Below are 6752 nucleotides of genomic sequence, written 5' to 3' on the forward strand. Positions count from 1 at the left end.
TGTGAAAATGGAGATGCTTATTTTATATTTGAAAAATATAGTCGTTGTAACGTCGTCAGTTGACGTTAACAACCGTTATGTATATATGACCGTTGTAACGTTGTTAGTTGACGTTAACGACTGTTATGTACTCGTTGTATTAATAATAATTTTAATAAAATAATTTTATTAGTAAAAATATGATTACTATAAATACATTTAGTATAAATACGTTTAGTATAAATACGAAGATTAAGAGAATAAACATATTATGCATAAATAATAAATTTTAAGAATAAACATTAGTATGCATGAAATAAATAATGATTAATTGCATAAGTAATCATAAATGTTAGATAACATAAATATAAATGTTAGTGAAGTTAATAAGAGTTAGATTACAGAAATATAATTCAGGCGGTATAACCGACCATATATAACTTAAATAACATAAATATAAATGTTAGTGAAGTTAATAAGAGTTAGATTACAGAAATATAATTCAGGCAGTATAACCGACCATATATAATTTAAGTAACATAAATATAAATGTTAGTGAAGTTAATAACAGGTAGATTACATAAATATAATTTTACTTATGATGATAATAGTATTTACCTTACTAATAAATAATAGAAGATATCGTTAAAGAATTTCTTACCTTGATTAGTGACATGTGCTTGCTTAGATAAATCCTGATTATACGGAGCACTTCGTGCTGATAACGTGTTGTAATTTAGTAGTTTATTACTAGCTTTTGCCTAAGCTTATACTATACTTAAATATTAAGGAGTAGTAATGGAGAGAGAGAGGAGTATATATTTCATATATATGTAAGAATGGTGCACCTCATATGGTTACATTTACTCAATATATATACTACTAAAATATCTGTACATTTGAGATTCTTTAATTATGAAGCATGTGAAATAGTGATATGTAAAAGTTGTCATCCACTTTTGACTTTTGGGATAACATCTTTTCACAACAATAAGTATTTTGTTAGCACCACTAACATATATATGCTTAAATTAAATGAAGTTGTAAATCAATAAAATAAATTATTTTATTCTCTTGGTCATATGAAAATCATTTTCTAATTTAAGAAGCCGTCTATAAATAAGATTCAGATCATCACATCATATGTACACCCCACATTGAAAACTAAGTTCAACCTCTACTTATATATTCATAACAACATATACATGGCTAATTATCACCAATACCATTCTTTATGTCCTCACACATGTATTTGTGCTTCAACCTCTACAAATTCTAATACACCACAACACATGGCCAATAATCATAATTCAAGTGATCTTGAATCACAACCACCTAAGCCATCTACTCCTCCTCCTTGCCCTCCGGGAACGTGGATTTATGTTCCTTTCCAATCTATGAACCCATTCGATTGTTACAACCCCCATATTCACCCTTATCTACCACCACCTATGAACCCATTCAGTGGTTACAACCCCCATATTTACCCCTATCTACCACCACCTTACCCATGTATCTGTGTGCCTGGACCGTCTCCTTCTAATCCAACACCTGCTCCAGACCCTAATCCATCTCCTCCTAATCCAACACCTTGTCCAAACCCTAACCCGTCTCCTCCTAATCTGTAGCGACCCGACAAAATCGTCATTGATGGAGCCGACTACTTAGGTCCCGTTACGTGGTCATAAGTCTTTAAAATGACGTTTGACCAAAAATATGTCGCATTCATTTCAAATGTAAAGATGTTTCAAGTTTACAAAAGTAGTTCAACGACTAGTTACATTACAATGTTTAACGTACAAATGAAACCTATGCGACACAATTGAAAAGTAAGTCAAAAGATGCTCCATGTATGCACGTATACTCGACATCCAAACAAGTATAAAAAATAGTGAGCGGAAGCATGTATCATAAAACGTTCAAGGACCTGAGAAAAACATAGAGAATCTGTCAACGAAAACATTGGTGAAATCATAGGTTTAAGTAAGTGAGTAATTAAATAAGTTGAACCACAAGATTTATATCATTGAAATAATAGTAATTCATTCTAAAAGTTGATATCACGAGCACCCAATTATCAAGGCTTAACTATCACGTAACCCAATTAATATAGTGTCAGAACATACACTTCTCCCCGAAAATACATTTCATCCGATTAACGGTAGCGAACCGTCCGAATGAGGGTTTGTCAAACCCGTATGGCCATACAATATAAGTTCTCGCTTACACCCTGCAAGTGTAACTAATGATAATTGAATTGAGGCTTTTCGTTCTAACTCGTACGTAGAATGATTGTTTTCATACTTGTGTTCACTTGTAAAATGAAACGTTTATGTTTTCTCATCCCAAAAGTTTATATAAAAGAGTAAAAGTGGGACTATGATCTCACCTTGAGTGCACGAGTAATAAAGTACTTTACAAGTAAACGTGTGCAAGGATAATTGCTAGTCTTGACCTAAACAAGTAGGTTGTATCAATAACGGTAAACACGATTGGTCAAAGTTGTTCAATTAGTCCTATGGCTCATTACGACTCAATTGTATAGCATGTGAGTCAAATTGTCAAGTTTCATGCAAGATAGAAGTATAAAAGCATGTTAGATCGATTGCATAAACATTTGGTTAAGTTTGACTAAAACTCAAATTTAGTCAAAGTCAAAGTCAACAAAAAGTCAACAAGTTCGGGTCGGGTCCCAAACAATTTTTCTAATATTTTTAATCATATATAAGCATGTTGGAACAAGTTACATGTGAATCGGAGGTCCATAGCATAGCAAACATTTTTCATAAAAATGACCCTTGATCAGTCTACCTCAGATGCGCCGCATCTGCAGCAGATGCGCCGCATCCATAGCAGATGCGCCGCATCCATGTCTGATTAAGTGAAAACTGCTTAAAAACTTAACAAGTCTCGAACCAAACTTCAATTTAACACAATTTAAGATCCGTAAACATCTAAAACATGTATCTTATATCGTTGAAAAGGTATTTTACGAGGAACACAACTAAACACATTTCATCAACCAAAATCATCACTTACAATAATGAAAACCAAATTGAAAGCTCATTAAATGCTCACCATAAATGTTTTCAAGTTCATAAATGCATTTAGATGATTCAAGAATTTAATGCACACATGTGATACGCGGTTTTGTAGATAATTACTCATACAATACAACTAAATACTTACAAACAACATTGCAAAGCATTTAATGCATCAAAAGTTTACTCTACTCGTATCAAACCCTAACTCAAAATCACAAAATCAATAATCACGTTAGTGAAGTTTTCTTAATCAACCTACACATCAAATTGAAGCTAGTGATACTAGTAACACATTTAATACATATATGCAATTTTAACATCTAACAACATTTAAGCATCCAAATCTCAAGATCAATCACACCCATTTCAAGTTTAAGCTAGTTACATTAAAATGACAAGAACAAGCATATAAATCATATATTCATGTTAGACTTGAGCCATAGACACTAATTTTAGAGACCCGTCCTAATCCATCTGGACGAATACATTACATTTGGTTACATCGCGAGGTACTTGACCTCTATATGATACATTTTACAAACATTGCATTCGTTTTTAAAAGACAAACTTTCATTTCATCAAAAGTTGACGGCATGCATACCATTTCATAATATATCCAACTATAATTGACTTAATAATAATCTTGACGAACTCAATGACTCGAATGCAACGTCTTTTGAAATATGTCATGAATGACTCCAAGTAATATCTCTAAAATGAGCAAATGCACAGCGGAAGATTTCTTTCATACCTGAGAATAAACATGCTTTAAAGTGTCAACCAAAAGGTTGGTGAGTTCATTAGTTTAACATAAATAATCATTTCCATCATTTTAATAGACCACAAGATTTTCATTTTCATTTCTCATAAATATACGTCCCATGCATAGAGACAAAAATCATTCATATGGATTGAACACCTGGTAACCGACATTAACAAGATGCATATAAGAATATCCCCTATCATTCCGGGACATCCATCGGACATGATAAAACAACATTGAAGTACTAAAGCATCCTGTACTTTGGATGGGGTTTGTTAGGCCCAATAGATCTATCTTTAGGATTCGCGTCAATTAGTAGATCGGTTTACTAATTCTTAGGCTACCAAGCAAAAAGGGGCATATTCGGCTTCGATCATTCAACCATATAATGCAGTTTGAATTACTTGTGTCTATTGCGTAAAACAGTTATAAAAATAGCGCATGTATTCTCAGTCCTAAAAATATATATTGCAAAAGCATTTAAAAAGGGAGCAAATGAAACTCACCATACTGTATTTTGTAGTAAAAATACATATGACGTCACTAAACAAGTGTAGGGTTGGTCTCGGATTCACGAACCTATATTATTCATATATTTATTAAAACCTATACTTGTAATTGAACAACTAAATTTACATATTATTAGTAATATAATTGTTAAATTATATATTTTATCAATAAGTAATTCAAATATTTCTATTTTATGTACTTTAACTAAATAATTAGTATTTATTATAGAACGTTAATTATAGGTATGTTATATGTTTTAACTATAGTGTTATGTAACTAAAAATCATTTGGTAAAATAATATTATTAATAATAAATAAAAGGTTGTATTATTTTATAATTATAATATTAGTAATTATACTTAATAATGATAATAACAATTATTATGATTCTAAAAATAATAATACTTATAATGATAATAATAATAATGATAATACTAATAATAATGTTAATATTGATAATAAAAATGATAATAATAATTATAATAATAAAATATATAAAAAGTTCAATATTGATAATAATAATAATAAAATAAAAAGGTTGTATTGTTTCTACAATAAAAAAACTAATTTTTGATAAAATTCTTAATACTAATAATGCTTAATAATGTTAATAATAGTAATAATAATATTAGTGATAATAATAATAAAATGTATTTATTCTTATAATAATAATAATAATAATAATAATAATAATAATAATAATAATAATAATAATATTATTAATAATAATCATAATAATAATAATAATAATAATAATAATAATAATAATAATAATAATAATAATAATAATAATAATAATGATTTTAGAATACAACCTTTGAAGAACAAGCTTCTAAAAAAGAATATGTCACTGCCCGGGCTTGAACCCGTGACCTCTCAGTTAAACAACATACCCCTAACCATTTCTCCATTTCCTCTTTTCTGTAAGAATTACTATCCTAAATCCTTTTAACCCAATACATTACGGTCCAATTAGGAACATGGTAGCCCAACAGAAATTTGGGATTAACTCGGTCCATCAGAAACTAATGATTTCGGCCCAACAATATAAATAGGAACACGTCCCAAAAGTTAACTTATTTAATATATTTGAAGCCCAAGCTTATTAGTCCACTAAAATGACCCGCTTATTGAATTCAAAAGCCCAATAATTAACACTTAATGAATTATGATTTTTGGATTTGATAACAGGAGTTTTAGAGCGGCTGTGAGATTGGAAACAAAATAGTATGCAGGCAATTATCGACATCACCCTCATCATCATTGTTAACCTCTTCATCACCATCAATGTTTAATTGTACAAAAATAAGGAAGCAGCGAGTAGTATTGACAATATCATCATTATTTAGTTGTCTTCACGTACCGTCTCTGTGTCATCATGTTGTCATCGAATTACAGTCACTAACCAAGGTGAATTGGGTTTCGATTAACAGTTAAAATTGACAAATAGTTGCAGCAGGAGTAACATGATGGAAATGGTGATAGATTTGTGTTGTTGATCATGGTGGTTCAAAGTGGTTCTCGGTTATCAGTTGGAACAAATAGCAGAAGAATCGTTTGTAGAAATTAGGAGATTGGGCTTGGATTACAATAGAAAACAATTATGTTTTTGTTATGGCCCAACAGAAATTTAAAATATATCTTGGCCCAATATTAGAAAATAAAAGACACAGCCCAATGATGTTAGTGTTTAGTTTTGCAGTTTAAAATGAATAGGAATGACCTGTGAATATTGTTTCAAAATATATGTTTCAGCAGGTAATGACCTGTGAATATATTACTCGTATAATTACAAGGACAACTCACCTTTGTCTGCCACTTTTTCAATTTTATTTTTATCATGGGTCCTATCTATCATGTGAAGCAATTCTAACAATACTTGTTATTATTATATCATCACAGTACATCCCATCGAAGCTTTTCAAATCACCATCATCGTTATCCCTTATTTTCATTTTACAGGAACATATATAGAATGTATAGGAGTGGCAGATGAATACTTGATGGTGTTAGACGAACAGAAAAATAGAAAAAAAAAATAGAAACAAAAGTGGGTTCAAGGTGGTTCGTGTAGTGAAGATGATTCATGGTTGGGTGGTGATTATGGTGGCGGTGTTTTGAGGTATCCATGGTGGTTGTGGTGATCCTGGTTTGAACAGAAACATTGTAGAGCATCAACAAAAACGATCGGTTTATGGTGGTTTATGATGATTTGTGGTGATGGTTAATGGTGAGATTTGTTGTGATGATTTCATCGAAATAAAAAAAATAATAAGAACGAGATATCTAGAGAGAGAGAGATGTTGAGTGAAGGTGGTGGTGGGTTGTGATGTTGCAGGTGGCGGTGACAGGAACTAATCATAGTAGCAATCATAGATGGTGATTTCGATGGGTTTGAATGTTTTTGACTGAAAGATGCAACAACAGTTTAATCAGGTAATTGTAAGTGTAACATT

This window comes from Rutidosis leptorrhynchoides, chromosome 11 (assembly GCF_046630445.1).
Source record: "Rutidosis leptorrhynchoides isolate AG116_Rl617_1_P2 chromosome 11, CSIRO_AGI_Rlap_v1, whole genome shotgun sequence".
In the NCBI taxonomy this organism is placed as follows: Eukaryota; Viridiplantae; Streptophyta; class Magnoliopsida; order Asterales; family Asteraceae; genus Rutidosis; species Rutidosis leptorrhynchoides.